The sequence below is a fragment of the Rhinopithecus roxellana genome, chromosome 3 (genome assembly GCF_007565055.1).
Source record: "Rhinopithecus roxellana isolate Shanxi Qingling chromosome 3, ASM756505v1, whole genome shotgun sequence".
In the NCBI taxonomy this organism is placed as follows: Eukaryota; Metazoa; Chordata; class Mammalia; order Primates; family Cercopithecidae; genus Rhinopithecus; species Rhinopithecus roxellana.
This window is the reverse complement of record NC_044551.1, coordinates 33,624,189-33,640,628: the sequence shown is the minus strand read 5'-3', so window position 1 is coordinate 33,640,628 and position 16,440 is coordinate 33,624,189. Positions and strand designations below refer to the sequence as shown.

Genomic DNA, 16,440 nt, shown 5'->3' with positions numbered 1-16,440 from the left:
GGGAGGCTGAGTGGGGCAGATCACTTGAGGTCAGGAGTTTGAGATAAGCCTGGCCAACATGGCAATACCCCGTCTCTAATAAACACACACACACACACACACACACACACACACACAAATTGGCTAGGCATGGTGATGCACATCTGTAATCCCAGCTACATGGGAGACAGAGACAGGAGAATTGCTTGAACCCAGGAGACAGAGTTTGTAGTGAGCCAAGATCACGCCACTGTACTCCAGCCTGGGTGACACAGTGAGACTCCATCTCAAAAACCAAAAAAAGAAAAGAAGAAGAAGAAGGATTTAAATGGCAACACAATAGAATTTCATCAAATCACAAAGACAAAAACAGAAATAGAAGAATTTATAAAACAACTTGAAAACAATAAACAATGTAATAGAAAAAACTTCCCATATCAAGACTAACCTTGAGTGTAAATGGATTAAATAATACTCTACTTAGAAGATACAGATTGGCAGAATCATTTGTTGTTGTTTATTTCAATAGTTCTGGGGGTACAGGTGGTTTTTACTTACATAAATAAGTTCTTTAGCGATGATTTACAAGATTCTGGTGCATCCATCATGCAAACAGTGTACACTGTACCCAATATGTAGTCTTTTATCCCACACCCCTCTCCTAATCTTATCCCATGAATCCCCACAGTCCATTATATCATTCTTATGCCTTTGCATCCTTATAGCTTAGCTCCCACTGATAAGTGAGAACATGCAATATTTGATTTTCCATTCCCAAGATACCTTATTTAGAATAGTGGTTTCCAGCTCCAATCACGTTGCTGCAAAAGACATTATTTCATTCCTTTTTATGACTGAATAATATTCCATGGTACATATGTACCACATGTTCTTTATCCACTCATTGGTTGATGGGCACATAGGTTGGTTTTATATCCTTGCAATTGCAAATTGTGCTGCTATAAACATGCACATGCATGTGTCTTTTTCATACAATAACTTCTTTTCCTTTAGGTAGATACCTAGTAGTAGGACATCTGGATCAAATGGTAGTTCTACTTTTAGTTTTTTAAGGAATCTTCATACTGTTTTCCATAGTGGTTGTACTAGTTTACATTACCACCAGCAGTGTAAAGGTGTTCCCTTTTCACCACATCCACTCCAACATCTATTATTTTTGACTTTTTAATTATGGTCATTCTTGCAGGAGTAAGGTGGCATCTCATTGTGGTTTTAATTTGCAGTTTCATGATAGTTAGTGAAGTTGATCATTTTTTCATATGTTTGGTAGCTGTTTGTGTATCTTCTTTTAAGAATTGTCTATTCGTGTCCCTTACCCACTTTTTGATGCAATTATTTGTTTTTTTTCTTGCTAATTTGTTTGAATTCCTTGTAGATTCTGAATATTAGTCCTTTGTCAGATGCAAAGGAAAATTTTCTTCCATGCTGTGGGTGGTCTGTTTACTCTGTTGATTATTTCTTTTGCCGTGCAGAAGCTTTTCAGTTTAATTAGGACCCATTTATTTATTTCTGTTTTCATTGCATTTGCTTTTTTGGGTCTTAGTCATGAATTCTTAGCCTAAGCCAATATCTAGAACAGTTTTTCTGATGTTATCTTCTAGAATTTTTATGGTCTCATGTCTTAGATTTAAGTCTTTGATCCAATTTTTTTTTTTTGAGATGGAGTCCCACTCTGTCTCGCTGGAGTGCAATGGCGTGATCTTGGCTCACTGCAGCCTCTGCCTCCCACACAGAACTCAGACCTGACCCAAGCCATAAGCTTCCCCACAGAGACAGCAATACCAGCTTTAAGGCCATTCCCTTCCCCATCTGCCCACAAGGCAGGCACCCAGCTTCTGTGTTTGTGTCTGTAGCACATTTCCTGCTCACTCCTGGATTCTGTTCAAGAGAGTTTGTCCCCACTCAAAATTATATCACAAAATTCAGTTGGGAGCTTCTTTCATCCTGTGATGCCTCCCTGGGTTCATTGGCTAACTTCCCCAAGGGCGCCTGTGGGAAATAATCAGGAATGGCTTCCCTGGGCTCATGCTGCAGATTGTGAATGCCTACAAGACACTTCCCACTGCTGCTTCTACTTTAATATTTCACGTTTCTCCCTAAATTCGTTCCAGCTCTCAGTAGGGTTAAGTCCTTCTCCCATGATCTGGGTTTCCAGATTCCCCAGTAGGGATGTGTGTTTGGATGCAGGTTCCCACCGTCACACTCTGGGAACTTATAATTTTTCACCTATCTCATGGAGTAGGCTACAGCCTGCTGCTTCTGGCAAAGGCTCTGTGAATTCTTTCGGTTTTCCTGACAAGTTCCTGTGGTAATTCATGGAAAAAAAATCAACAGTGTGAATCTCCACCCACTATTCTGTCCTTTCAAGTGGGAGAAGGACACTAACACTACCTCCTATCCACCATCTTGAAAAAAAACAGAATGGGTTTTTTTAATGAACCAAGAAAATGCTGTCTACAAGAAAGTCATCTTATCCATAAAGACACACATAGACTGATAAAAGTAAAGGTGTGGAAAAAGATATTCTAAACAAACAGAAACCAAAAGTGAACAGAAGTAACTATACTTATATCAGATAAAACAAGCTTTAAATAAAAAATGGTAATAAAAGACAAAGAAGGTAATTATATAAAGATAAAGGGATCAAATCAGCAGGAGGATATAACAAACCTAAATATATAGGCACCCAACATCAGAGCACCCAAATTCACAAAACAAATATTACTAGACCTAAAGAAATAGATAACACTATAATAACAATGGGAGACTTTAGCACTCCACTTATAGCACTAGACAGGTAATTGAGACATAAAATTCACAAAGAAACATTGAAGTTAAATTGGACTTTAGACAAAATGAACTTATCAATTATTTATATGACATGCTACCCAACAACTACAAAATGTACATTCTTTTTATCAGCACATGGAATATTCTTCAAGACAGACCATGTTTAGGCCACAAAGCAAGTCTTAATAATTTTTTAAAAATAAAAATCATACCAAGTATCTTCTCAGACCACAGTAGAATAAACCTAGAAATCAATACCAAGAGGAACTTCAGAAACTACACAAATACATTAAAATTGAACAGTATGCTCCTGAATGATTACTGGGTCAATAAAGAAATTTAAATGGAAAATTTAAAAAAAATGAAACTAATGAAAATGAAAAGACAACATACCAAAACCCATGGGACACTACAAAAGCAATGCTGAGTACATTTTACCATCTTAAATGCCTACACCAAAAAAGCAGAAAGGTCACAAATTAGCAACCTAATGGCACACCTCACAGAACTAGAAAAACAAGAACAAACCAAATCCAAAGTGAGCTGAAGAAAACAAATGACAAAGATCAGAGCAGAACTAAATAAAATGAGACCAGAAAAAAAAGATCAATGAAATAAAAAGGTAGTTGTTCAAAAAGATAAATAAAACTGATGAACCCACTATCTAAATTAATCGAAAAGAGAGAGGATCCAAATAAACACAATCAGAAATGTAAAAGGAGACATCACAATTGATACCACAGAAATACAAAAGATCATCAGAGTCTATTATGGACAACTATATGTTAACAAACTAGAAAACCTAGAGGAAATGGATAAATTCCTGGAAACATATACCCTTCCAAGATTGATCCAGGAAGAAATAGAACTCCTAAACAGACCAATAATGAACAGTAAAATTTAGTCAATAATTTAAAAAATCTCCCAACAAAAAAGCCCAGAACCAGATGGATTCACATTCAAATTCTACCAACTATACAAAGAAGAATTAATGTCAATCTTCCTGAAACTATTCAAAAAAATTGAGGAGGAAGGAATTATCCCTAATTCATGCTATGAGATCAATATCACCCTAATACCAAAACCAGACAAGGATACAGCAAAACAACAACAACAAAAAACTAAAGATCAATATTCCTGATGAATATAGATACAAAAATCCTCAACAAAATACTAGCAAATCAAATTCAATAGCATATTACAAAGATAATAGTCACCAGGCATTGCAGCTTACACATGTAATCCCAGCACTTCGGGAGGCTAAAGCAGGAGAAGTGCTTGGGGCCAGGAGTTTGAGACCAGCCTGGGCAACATAGTGAGACCTTGTCTTTACTAAAAGTTTAAAAAGTAGTTGGGTATGGCAGTGCACACCTATAGTCCCAGCTACTCGGGAGGCTGAGGCAGAAAGATTGCTTCATTGCAGGACAAGCCACAGACAAAACCCCTCAGACACCGAGTTAAAGAAGGAAGGGCTTTATTCGGCCAGGAGCTTTGGCAAAACTCAAGTCTCCAAAAACCAAGCTCCCTGAGTGAGCAATTCCTGCCCCTTTTAAAGGCTCACAACTCTAAGGGGGTCCACTTGAGAGGATCACAATCTACTGAGCAAGCAGCGGGTACATGACTAGGGGCTGCATGCACCGGTAATTAGAACAGAACAGGACAGGGATTTTCACAACACTTTTCCATACAGTGTCTGGAATTTATAGATAACGTAACCAGTTAGGTCAGGGGTCCATCTTTAACCAGGCCGAGGGTGCGGCGCCAGGCTGTCTGCCTGTGGATTTCATCTCTACCTTTTAGTTTTTACTTCTTTCTTTGGAGGCAGAAATTGGGCATAAGACAATATGAGGAGTAGTCTCCTCCCTTATTCCCCTGCTTTGAGAATCTCACTCAATAGTGGGAGTTCTCACTTTCATTTTCACTATCTATGTCTTCTTGCAAGACAGATCAATAGTGATTCATATAATACACTTGTGCTGAAGCATTTTGGTGAAGTAAGCTAGCAATGAAGCTTTTTATCATTTGAAGAAGTACAGGTAGCAAACAAGGGAGCAGTAAGCAGGGTTTTTATTACTATTATAACTCTTTTAAGAGTTTTAAATCTTTTTAGTGCTGGGAACCATTTTCCAAACATGGCCTTAAGGTCAAATCCATGCCACACTTGCACGCCAGTTTTGTCATATTTCTAACTATGTCTTCAACTACTTGCCTTTGATCACCTATGTGTAGACAGCAATTAGTAAGGTTAAATTTTCTATAGACCCCTCTTTCAGGTGCTAGCAAGTAGTCGAGAGCTAATCTATTTTGATAGATAGCATTTCTCATCTGAGTTTCTTGCCAGGCCAGAATAGTCAAGGCTCTGCCAGTCTTATTAGTGATTATTTCTAAGACAGCTTGTAACCGTATGATTCAGCTGAGCATGTAAATGGGGGTTGGGTAATCTCACGAGCCATCTTGTGCCCAAGTGCCAGGAGTATAATATGGTATGATTCTCTCAGGGGGCCATTTATCATCTTTTTAATTTTTTATAGCTATGCTTCTCTTTTTGTGGGAAGCACAAACAGGGAAGCCCAGCAGTTCACCTGTCTTTATGGGCAGTAGGAAGAAACATGGTTTAATAGTGCCAATAACACAACCACCTGCCCACTGGTTGGATAATCTGGTGTAAACTCTAGGCCCATATATCCAGTAAAATCCAGTGGGAGCTGTCCAGTCCTGGTGGGACTCTGGGTGGGTTCACGCAGTTTGCAACTTTGGGAATTTACTAAATGGATTTTTCTTAGTGTGGTTTGAACTCCACTAGGTGGCTGTTTTTGTAGTAGTATCATACAGTTTTTGCCCAAGGCAGCTGAGTCTTCCTACAGCAAGGGTGAAGTCCTTCCTCAGTTTTGCTATACAGTATTGTCTAATGATTGAGGCTTTTACGACCCAGAAGTTATCAGGGTGATTCTTCTGAGCTGGGAATTCATCAGGAACTGGGTCTGTGGGTAATAATTCTCGGGCTTCCTGTGGCCATTGATCTCCTATTACAGTTCTTCTACATACATAACATAAAGCAACATTGAGAGACTGGGATACATGCTCAGGTAATTGCAAAAACAAATTTCTTGTTTTTCCTGGAATTTCTGGTACTGGCACATTCAGTTTATCACAGAAGGTTTGAAATACTGGCTCAGGAGAGCATTTATAAACTTCTCCTCAAACCACAATATTTACACGAGGATCTAGTCCAGCCCTATTGATTCCTAGGATTACACACTTCCCTTTCTTCCAGCGAGGATCAAGGGGTTGGTTATTACTAGTTCTAAGGGGTTACACTGACCACTGGTACAGGAAGGGCCACTTTTTTTTTTTCTGAGGGTGGACAGGTTTCTTTTTATTTTTTATCTAAGTAGCCTAAATGACACAAGACCAGTATCCACATTAATTTTTACACAGTCCTAGTTCATTGCAAATGTACTTACTTTCTGCCACATAGCCTCTTTTTTAATTAAGAGAACCACATCTTATTTCTAACTTATTACTATATTAATGACAGCACAGGCATCAAACTTCAAGGTGACTTGTTAGGGCACCCCTTTTGCTTTTGTTTTGGCTAACACTTTACTCGTATCATTTATGAGCCCTTACCAGTCCTCAGTCCTTAATCTTATTTCCAAAACTGTGGTCATGGGAGGCTCAGATGGGTCATAACATACGTCAGGTTGGTCATTTCCTGGGCTACATACCTTGCATAGAATAGCATTATACAAACAAGTTTTTTTTTTTTTTTTTTTTTTTTTTTTAGAGTCGCGGTACACTTATAATAATCATAAAATAATAGAATTGTAGCAACTTTTTGTCCTACCTCAGTGACTTGATATATACACTGCGAACAGTCCTCAGTCTGAGGAAGATCAGTTGAAGTCCTTACTGTACAAGTCCAAATTTTAAGGAAAATGTGTCCCGCAATGAGTTTCCTCATGTTTTGGCCGTGCATGGACCAGTCAGCTTCCAGGTGTGACTGGAGCAGGGCTTGTCATCTTCTCCAGAGTTACTTTGCATGGGTTGGCGAAGCTGCTCCCGTCCACATACCGCTCACAGTCTACTGATGTTCAAGGATGGTTTCAGAGGTTGGGGCCTGCTAGAATAAACTGAGTCCAACACATCTACACAGTTATGTTCAACTGGGCTCTCTGACACTGGGAGCAAGGTGGCGGGGTTTAGGGTGTTGCAAACTTCAGTGGTTATGCGGGGATTTTCACATAGCGATCTTTGATATTTGGTTAATCTATCATTTGTTAACCAATGATGTCCTTTGGTAGTCATTAAAGTTACCACAGCATGAGGGGCCTTTATATTCAGGGTTTTGCCTAAGGGTTAGTTTATCTGCTTCTTGTACTAACAGGGCAGTTGCTGCCAGGGCCCTTAGACATGGAGGCCAGCCTTTGGAAACCCCGTCTAGTTGTTTTGAGAGATAGGCCACTGGCCTTGGCCAGGGCCCCACAATCTGGGTTAAAACTCCAACTGCCATTTTTCTTCTTTCTGACGCATAGGGTATAAAGTTTTGTCAGGTCAGGTAGCCCCAGGGCTGGGGCCGACTTGAGTTTTTCTTTTAACTCATGAAAAGCTCATTGCTGTTAGTTGTAATAGATGTAGTTTATCCAATTTATATTTTATTAACTGTCACCCACCAAAATACTGACTGAAATCTTGCAGCTATTTGATTTCAAGCTTTAAATTGATCTGGTATTCCCCGTGGGACTCTAATTGTGTCTAAACGGATGTGAGAGTCAAAAGACCAATAAGGGGCTTTTCTTGCTTTACAACACCTCATTTTTCCTCCCTCTGGTTGATGAAATGCGAGGGTGAAAGGGATAGCCAACTGGACTGAAGTACAAGTGCCACTCCAGTTATTTGGCAGAGTGCCCAGTCAAGGTCCACCACAATACCACCACACATCCGCTTGGGGATGAACAAGGGCTGACTGATTGATAAGCTCTTGAAAATTTTTAAGCTCACCATATCCCCTCAGGTCTCCAAGGAATGTTATGTTTCCTCCCTGTCGTGAGAGACATGAAGTGAACTTAGTGTTGGGAGACAGAGGCTGGACGGCCCTTGGGGGCTGACTCGCAGGGTGCCGGACTTTGGGATATAGCAGAGAGAAGTTGGCACAACTTATTACTCCAGGCTGTAGAATCTTGGAAAAGAGCTACCATGCAACCCACGCCTGGTCGACTGGAGGACCACCTTAGTGGAAAGGGGACAATCTGGGCCTAATTTTTAAATCTCTTTAAGGATGTTATCATTAGGATAAATTGAATAAAAGGCACAAAGGAATTTTCTGTGGCATTTTATACAAATGTATGTGAATTTACAGTGATTTCAAAATAAAAAGTTTTGAAGAAATAAATATTTTAATTATGAGATTTTAAAAATCTCCTTAAGAGATGCACAAAGAAGAAAAAATGAGAAGAAAAAGGCTTACACTAAAAATCTGAACTTGGGAGGAGTGTGGATCACAACCATGAGTTCAGATTTCGAGATGATTTACCCAAAGTCATATTCATGTGAGAGATGAATACAGCTTCTTCATTCTGAGGTTGCTCAAGTTGTCAACAGAAACCTGCTGCCAGTGATGACTCAAAACGTTCCCCAAGATTTGAAGGAATCCCACAATCCTCAGCAACAAACCACAGCTTGAGGTCTTTCCCCAAAAGCTCATGGTGGCAGTTCCTGCCGAGAGTCAAGTCAATCTGCAACCATTCCAAATCTCCCAGCCGTACTTTCCACCAATGAAGAAGACCAATCCAGGACAAGTGGCCTTGCCAAATGAGAGACTGGTGAACCACAAAAACACTTCCCAAAAAATCCACAGGGTCACAAAGTGGCAGAGCTGTCCATGACAGTTGATGAAGTTCCTCTTTTGGGTTCCACATATGCCTGACAGACTTCCTCCCTTTGGTTCAGCAGCCTCAGCTCCATTAACCACAGGTGGGTACCACTATGGACTAAGTGGGGTGGGGTATTCTGGCAGGAAGCAAATGGGTAAACAGTCAAAGAGAGTTTGAACTTCAGTTTGGGAAAAAGGCCTCTGGACACCCATCTAAAAGCCAGAACTTGATTTTCATCAGAAGACTTGAGTTTCATCTCTGCTCAGTTATTGGAGAACCTTACAAAAAGTTCTTTAACCTGTTTCCCCATCTCTGTTGGTGATAATAATACCTCTCAATAAATATTAAGATGACACCTCTCAAGAAATATTAAAATGCAGTGAGTTCATGGATATTCAAAAACTGGATTTTTCCTTTTCCTTAAGTCAGTGTTTCCCAAGGTATAGCCTACAAACTATTAATGGTATATAAGAAAATTGTAGATTAAAATAGACTTTTTAATTTTAATCCTTATGAACTTGACTTAAAGGATATTAGAAAAAAAAATATAACTAGCTTATCTACCTTGCTAAGATTAGGTTAAGTTTAAAACTGAGTCAAAATAAAATCTACATTAAAAAAAACATTAGGTTAATAATTTCTAGCCAGGCACAGTGGCTCATGCCTGTAACCCCAGCACTTTGGGAGGCCAAGGCGGTCAGATCACTTGAGGTCAGGAGATCAGGACCAGCCTGGCCAACATGGTGAAACCACGTCTCTACCAAAAAAATATAAAAAATTAGCTGGGTGTGGTGGCGCCCACCTGTAATCCCAGCTACTTGGGAGGCTGAGGCAGAAGAATCACTTGAACCCAGGAGGTAGAAGTTGCAGGGAGTTGAAATCATGCCTCTGCACTCCAGCCTGGGTGACAGAGTGAGACTCTCTCTCAAAAAATAATAATAATGATAATAATACTAATTTCTAAAATTTAGTAAGTATATATGGCAGAAATAATAAAGACAATTGAAATTTGAGAAATAATGCTTCCACCTATAAGAACTAGGCCTGTGAACCTCATCCTTGGGTCTCCTGGAAGGAGGATCTTCAGGCATTTTGTATTTTATAATACAGTGAGCTCTTTATAAGAACCCAGGGACACATTATTTCTGGACATAGTATTAGATGCAGTTGTACTTTTCCTAAACATTTGTCTTGTGGACATTGTAAAACTGTGTAATTGGTTGAGTTTCTCTATTTGCATCGACAACAAGAAAGCTTAAAGTCCAACTCAACTTGGGGCTAGTTGTCAAATACATATAGGACTGTGTCACATTCATTCATTTTTTAATTTTTTTTTATTTCAATAGTTTTGGGGGTACAGGTAGTTTTTGATTACATGGATCCATTCTTTACTGGGGATTTCTGAGATTTTGATGCACCCATCACCTGAGCAGTATTCACTATACCCAATATATGTAGTCTTTTATTCCTCACCTCCCTCCCACTCTTCCCTCTAAGTCCCCAAAGTATTCTTATGCCTTTGCATCCTCATAGCTTAGCTCCCACTTACAAGTGAGAACATACAATATTTGGTTTTCCATTTGTGAATTATTTCACTTAAGATAATGGCTTCCAGCTCCATCCGAGTTGCTGCAAAGTCCATTATTTTGTTCTGTTTTATGGCTGAGTAGTATTCCATGGTGTAGCATATTCATTATTTATTAGCCTTATTTCTAACTCCATTTAATGTCCCTATCTTATCATTTTTGGGTTTTTTTTCTACTTTATTTTATTTATTTTTGAAACAGAGTCTCACTCTGTCACCCAGGCTGGAGTGTAGTGGCACAATCTTGACTCACTGCAACCTCCATCTCCCGGGCTAAAGCGATTCACCTGCCACAGTCACCCAAGTAGCTGAGACTACAGGCATGTGCCACCATGCCCGGCTTTTGTATTTTTAGTGGAGATGGGGTTTCACCGTGTTGGCCAGGCTGGTCTCAAATGAACTCCTCGCCTCAAGTGATCCGCCCAACTCGGTCTCCCAAAGCCCTGGGATTACAGGCATGAGTCACCACACCCAGCCTCTCTTCCACTTTTAACTTAAATTGTCTTCTTATATGTTTATATTCTTTTAAGCTATCTTAAATCTTATTTGAAATATGGCAAAATGTAAAGTTTTATATGTCCTAAGTTCATTTTCTTTTTTTGTTTATTAAGGATATATTTCTCTAAGTTTGTCCCAAAATTCAAAGGATTGTTCTTTCTGAATCTTCTGCATCCCTAGGTTAGTACGGATTTGAGTATGCTTTGATAAGAGTGGAACAATCAATCATTTGGTATAATTTTCAAATTATTTAATCCTTATCAAAAACCCATTCTTTTCAGAGTTACATCACTACAGTATAAAAGAGATAGTTATTAACTTGTTTCAGACCTGGGCAACCCCATGGACCTAAAGTAAAAAGGGAAGTGGGTTCTGTGGTGGAATTGGACTTCCTCCTTTTTCCTCAAAAGCCAGGATTTTACTGACAAAAACAACAACAACAAAAAAACCCAACCTAAAATGATACCAAAATCTGGTGTCAGAACATTCAGAATACCCTAAGAGATGGGAAGCTATTTTATTCATAGTTCATATACTGAGTCTTCTAAGTCAGTAGACTTTTCATGACCTAGCTCCTTGTACCTACCAATGTTTTCTCCAGTGAGAAAAGATCTGATGTTTGTTTTGGATTAACTCCTACACCTTTTTAGTATCTTGGTTACATATATTTTCTGAGCCTCATTTTCTCCCTGTAAAATAAAGATAATTTTTATTCTTCCTACTTCAATATAAAGTCACAGTGAAATACTAGTCAGGACTCTCAGTTGCATGTGACAAAAATTCAACTCAAATTAACCAAGAGCATAGCTAGATGGCGGTGGTAGTGGAGTTATTAGAAGTTATTTAGATGAAGATTGAACAGCCAAAACAGTGCATAAAGGTGGAGCTCAGAGACCAGAAATGGAAATGCCCCCTTTCTTTCCTTGTGTCTCTCATTTCTATTTCAACCCCACAGGGCACCTCATTTTTTCTTAGAATAGACCAACCAGGAACGTGGCCACCCAGAGCTCTAGTACGTTAAATCTTACAACACAAAAGCAAAACCCATAGAAGTATTGAGATTCACTTTTTCTAGTCTCAAACTCAAATATCCTACCAATTGATAGAATTGACCAATCCTGGGTCAGGTACTTATCACTGAACTCACCAACTGTGGACATAAGTTTGAGTCTTCTGATTAGCCTGGACTAAATCAAGTGCCTGGCTCTGAGCCAATCAACACTGTCTAGGAGAAAGAGCTCTAAAAAGATGGCAGCTCCCATTCAAGTCACATGATTAGAGTGAAAAGCAGCAGCATTTTTGCAGAGAAACAGAAGACGGAAACAGGTGGACCCTTATGGGCAGAAAAAAGAGACGTATAGGTTTTTAAAATCAGGATTATTAGACACATATAGTACCTGGTTTCCAAGTGACTCGAGACTCATACAAGTGCCAAGTACTCCAAGAATCCTTTCCTGGTAACTATTTTCAGTTATAAAACCCTTCCCTCACTGGCCTACCCATTATAGTTATGCAAAATATAACTTCCACTCAGTTGTATTTAAGTTCTCATTTGATTATATATTATGTTAAATTGCTTTCCAACAAACTATTTTAAATTCATCTTCTTCATTTGGTTATTCCCTGATGATAGAAATCAGCTATTTCTTGCTGGTCATAGTGATCGTGTTAATTTATTTTCGCTCCCAGGAAGGATATTTGTATTTTACCTGGGTCTATCACAGGCAAAGTCTTAACCCAAAGGAGTGACTGTGACGCTGAGAATGTTAAACATATACAACAGAACATCTTTGGGATTCTACACTCAGGTCCAAATGCTGTGAGATCATTAATATAACCCTACTATATTAATATATTCATTGTCATCATCTATTGTGGGCTGCTGATAGACCTAAGGCTATTATACGTGCAGAATATATGATCTGGGAAGAGGTAGGTAGCATTGTGCTGTGGTAAAGGCCACAAGCTCTGAAGTCAAACAGACCTGAATTTGGCCTGAGTTCTTCCACTTACTTGTGTGACTGGAGACAAATTACTCCACATCTCTGAACATCAGTTTCCTCACTATAAGGTGAATGTAGTAATAGTATCTCCCTCAGGAAGCTGTTTTGAAAATCAAATGAGATAAGGTATTCAAAGCTTTTACTGTGCTACTTGGAATACAATAATTGCTCAATAAATGGCGGCATTCTTTTAAAGGTTCTAATTCAAATAATAAGTCCCATTTCCCCAAAAAACATACATATCCATCAAAACACATGATACAACTTGCAGTTAGAAAATGTGCTAATTGTACCTAAACTCTATGTCAAAGGGGCTACAAAATAATAATAGTATCGTCAAGCATATTCCTATGTAAACTGTAAAATCTTTTGCCAAGATAGATTTGTACTGTGGTAGTCTAATAAAACTTTATTAAATTTATCAAAGTTGTTTAACTAAGACTCCCTAAAAAGTCCCCACATAGGCATGTGAAATAATAACAATTATCTCCTCCCAACCCCTGGAGAGTACTATGGAACCACAGAAGACTATTTGGATAAGAAATTAACGTTTCCTGATATGCTTCTGAGAATTTGAGGTTGTTTTGTGCTGCAGTGTAACATAGCCTAACCTGGTTAATAAAGAACTTTTTAATTTTTTTCCCGGGCACCCACTTAGAATGACCTTTCCAGCACTCCCCTCCCCCTAGTGCTCTAGATATTTGCTCCACCAAAACCTACCCACCCATATCCCATGTCATCAGTGACAATGAGTTCATATATTAATTACTGCTCACATACTAATGGCAACAGAAGTTTAAAAATGTTATCCTTTCTAGGAACAAATGCTCATGTTTTAGCTAGAGCCAAACACAACAAAATGTCCAAAATGTTCCCAACAAAAATTCTCCCGAGAATTTTTATCACCAAGGAAGTCCAAATAGAAAGAAATTTGGGATAAGCAGTACATTTTCTGACTATAATATCAAAAATGTCTATGATGGGTTTGTATACTTCATAAAGTACTTTTACACCCAGTATCTCAGGGGCAATAATTATTATTCCACTATACCATTAAAGGAATCTAGGCTTAGAAAGTTTCATTTGGTTGCCCATGGTCACATGGCTAGTAAGTGGCAGATTCAGAACTATTTAATCCAGATCTTCTAATGCCAAGTACAGAATCCATCACTCAAGTATTTATAAATCATCTACCATGTACGACACATTTTGTGGGCTTTGGAGATACAGAAGTAAATAAAACAGAAATAAAAATCCTTATCCTCATGAAGTTTATATTCTAGAGAGAAAAGAAAACTTGGTAGCCAAACAATAAACAAACATGTAAATTAATTTTGTGTCAGTTGGGAAGTATCATTATGAAGAAAAATAAAGTCAAAGTATGGGTGATAGTGCTAGAGAATGCCATTTTATACTGCGTAGTCATGGAAGGTCTTTCCAAAAAAGGTGCATTTCAGCTCAAACCTGAATGAAGGAAGAGGAAAAGCCTTTTGGCTATTTAAAGTATAAACCTTCCAGATGGGGCAACAGCAAGGGCAAAGGCTGTGAGACAGGAGTGTGTTTGATGTTGTTGAGGAACAGTAAGGAGGCCAGTGTGGTTGGAGCAAGGTGGATAAGGGGACAAATTGTAGGAGTTGACAGCAATTAGGGAATAGGGGCAGATCATGGAGAAATGAGTGTGCCAAAGTAAAGATTTTGGGTGTTATCGTGAATGGAATGAGAGCACTTTGCGCATGAGGAAGACTGGGTAGTCTGAGAGGAGCTAGCAGTGTGACAATCAATCAGTCAACAAATTGATTAACTAACTAATTATTTTGGGGAATCCAACTAAAGTCATGCTCATAGGGCAACTTGTAACCTTAAAATGAATATGTTAAGAAAGAAGAAAGGCTGGGGAAGAAACAATGATCTATGCTTTCATCTCAAGAAGTCAGGAATAGACTAATAAATTAAACATATGGTAGATTACATGTATTGATTTGTAAATACCAAATATAATAAATTTATGATATTGGGTATCATCCATGTGCCAGTTCTGTTCAAATTGATCTACTGATACAATGTAATCCTAATAAAATGTCAATAGGATTTATATGAAAATTGACAGGCTGACTCTAAAATTGATATGGAAATGTGAAGGATCAACGATAATCAAGACACTCTGAAAGAGAAAAAATAAGACAGAATGACTGCTTCTACTCATTAAAAGATTTTTTTTAGTCCAGGTGCGGTGGCTCACCCCTATAACCCCAGGACTTTGGGAGGCTGAGGCAGGCAGATCATCTGAGGTCAGGAGTTCGAGGCCAGTCTGGCCAACATAGTGAAACCCCATCTCTATTAAAAACACAAAAATTAGCCCAGTGAGCTAATCTGGAGGCTGAGGGAGAAGAATTGCTTGAACCCAGGAGGTGGAGTTTGCAGTGAGCCGAGATCGCGCCACTGCACTCCAGCCTGGGTGACAAAGTGAGACTCCATCTCCAAAAAAAAAAAAAAAAGATTTATTTTAAGATAATATAGTATTGGCACAAAAGTAGACGAGTAGATCAATGGAGAAGAAGAGATGACTCATGAATGTATAGATACTTGTCTAATGATGAGTCACTGCAAACTAGTGGACAAAAAATATCTTTTCAATAAGTGGTACTCAGTTAACTGCATATCCACATAAGAAAAATGAAACTTGACCTTTACTTCACATTACACATAAAAATCAATTATATATCTAAATTATATATCTAAATCTGAATTATATGTGAATTATATATCTAAATTACATATCTAATTATATATATTTAGAATTATATATCTAAATCTGAAAGACAAACCAATAATGCTTTAGAAAGGAAGCATTACCCTATGGTAATAGGAGAATATCTTCATAATTTTGTAGTGTGGAAATAGTTTTTATTTTTTATTATTTTGTATATTTTGAGACAGGATCTTGCTCTGTTGGCCAGGCTGGAGTGCAGTAGTGCCATCATGGCTCACTGTAGCTTCAACTTCTTGGGCTCAAGAAGATCCCCCCACCTCAGTCTCCCGAGTAGCTAGGACTACAGGCACGAGCCACCACGCCTGGTTAATTTTTAAATTTTTTATAGAGATGGGGTCTCCCTATGTTGTCCAGGCTGGTCTCGAGCTCCTGGGCTCAAGCAATCCTCCTGCCTCAGCCTCCAAATGTGCTGGGATGTGAGCCAGCCCAGGAAACAGTTTTTAAATGAAACAATACTAACCTGAAACAAAAGGATTAATAAATTAGCCTAGATTAAATGTGAGAACTTCTAGTCATCAAAACCTACCATGAAGAGAGTGAAACAGCAAGTCCCTGAGTGGGAGAAAATATTTGCCACACATGTAACTGATAAAAAGCTCATGTCAAAACTAAGGGCTTCTACAAATCAATAAGGTAAGACAGCCAATGTACAAATGGATTAGAAACTTAGCATAACTGATAGACTGACAAGGTGCCTGGCTTCAAAAATAATCAGGGATATACAAATTTAAATGAGAATGAAATAACATTACAACCTCATCAGAATTACTGAAATGTAAAAACTACTCATTCTTTTAATTTATTTCTGGCAAAGATGTAAAGCAAAGGAAACCCTCATGTGCTTACTTGTAGGAACATGTGTTTATACGCACTTTGGAAACCAGTTTGGTATGTCTACCAAAGTTGAACATACAAATGACC

At 38.5% G+C, this 16,440-nt stretch overlaps 1 long non-coding RNA gene across 1 annotated transcript in view; it reads right to left on the bottom strand.

The window, feature by feature from the left end:
• Nucleotides 1–8,171: 8,171 nt before the first annotated feature.
• Nucleotides 8,172–16,440, bottom strand: part of LOC104669103 — a 31,443-nt gene continuing 23,174 nt past the window's right edge. Inside the window, exon 5 of the long non-coding RNA XR_748935.2 lies at nucleotides 8,172–8,799. This is a non-coding gene — a long non-coding RNA (uncharacterized LOC104669103). The remainder of the gene's footprint in view (nucleotides 8,800–16,440) is intronic.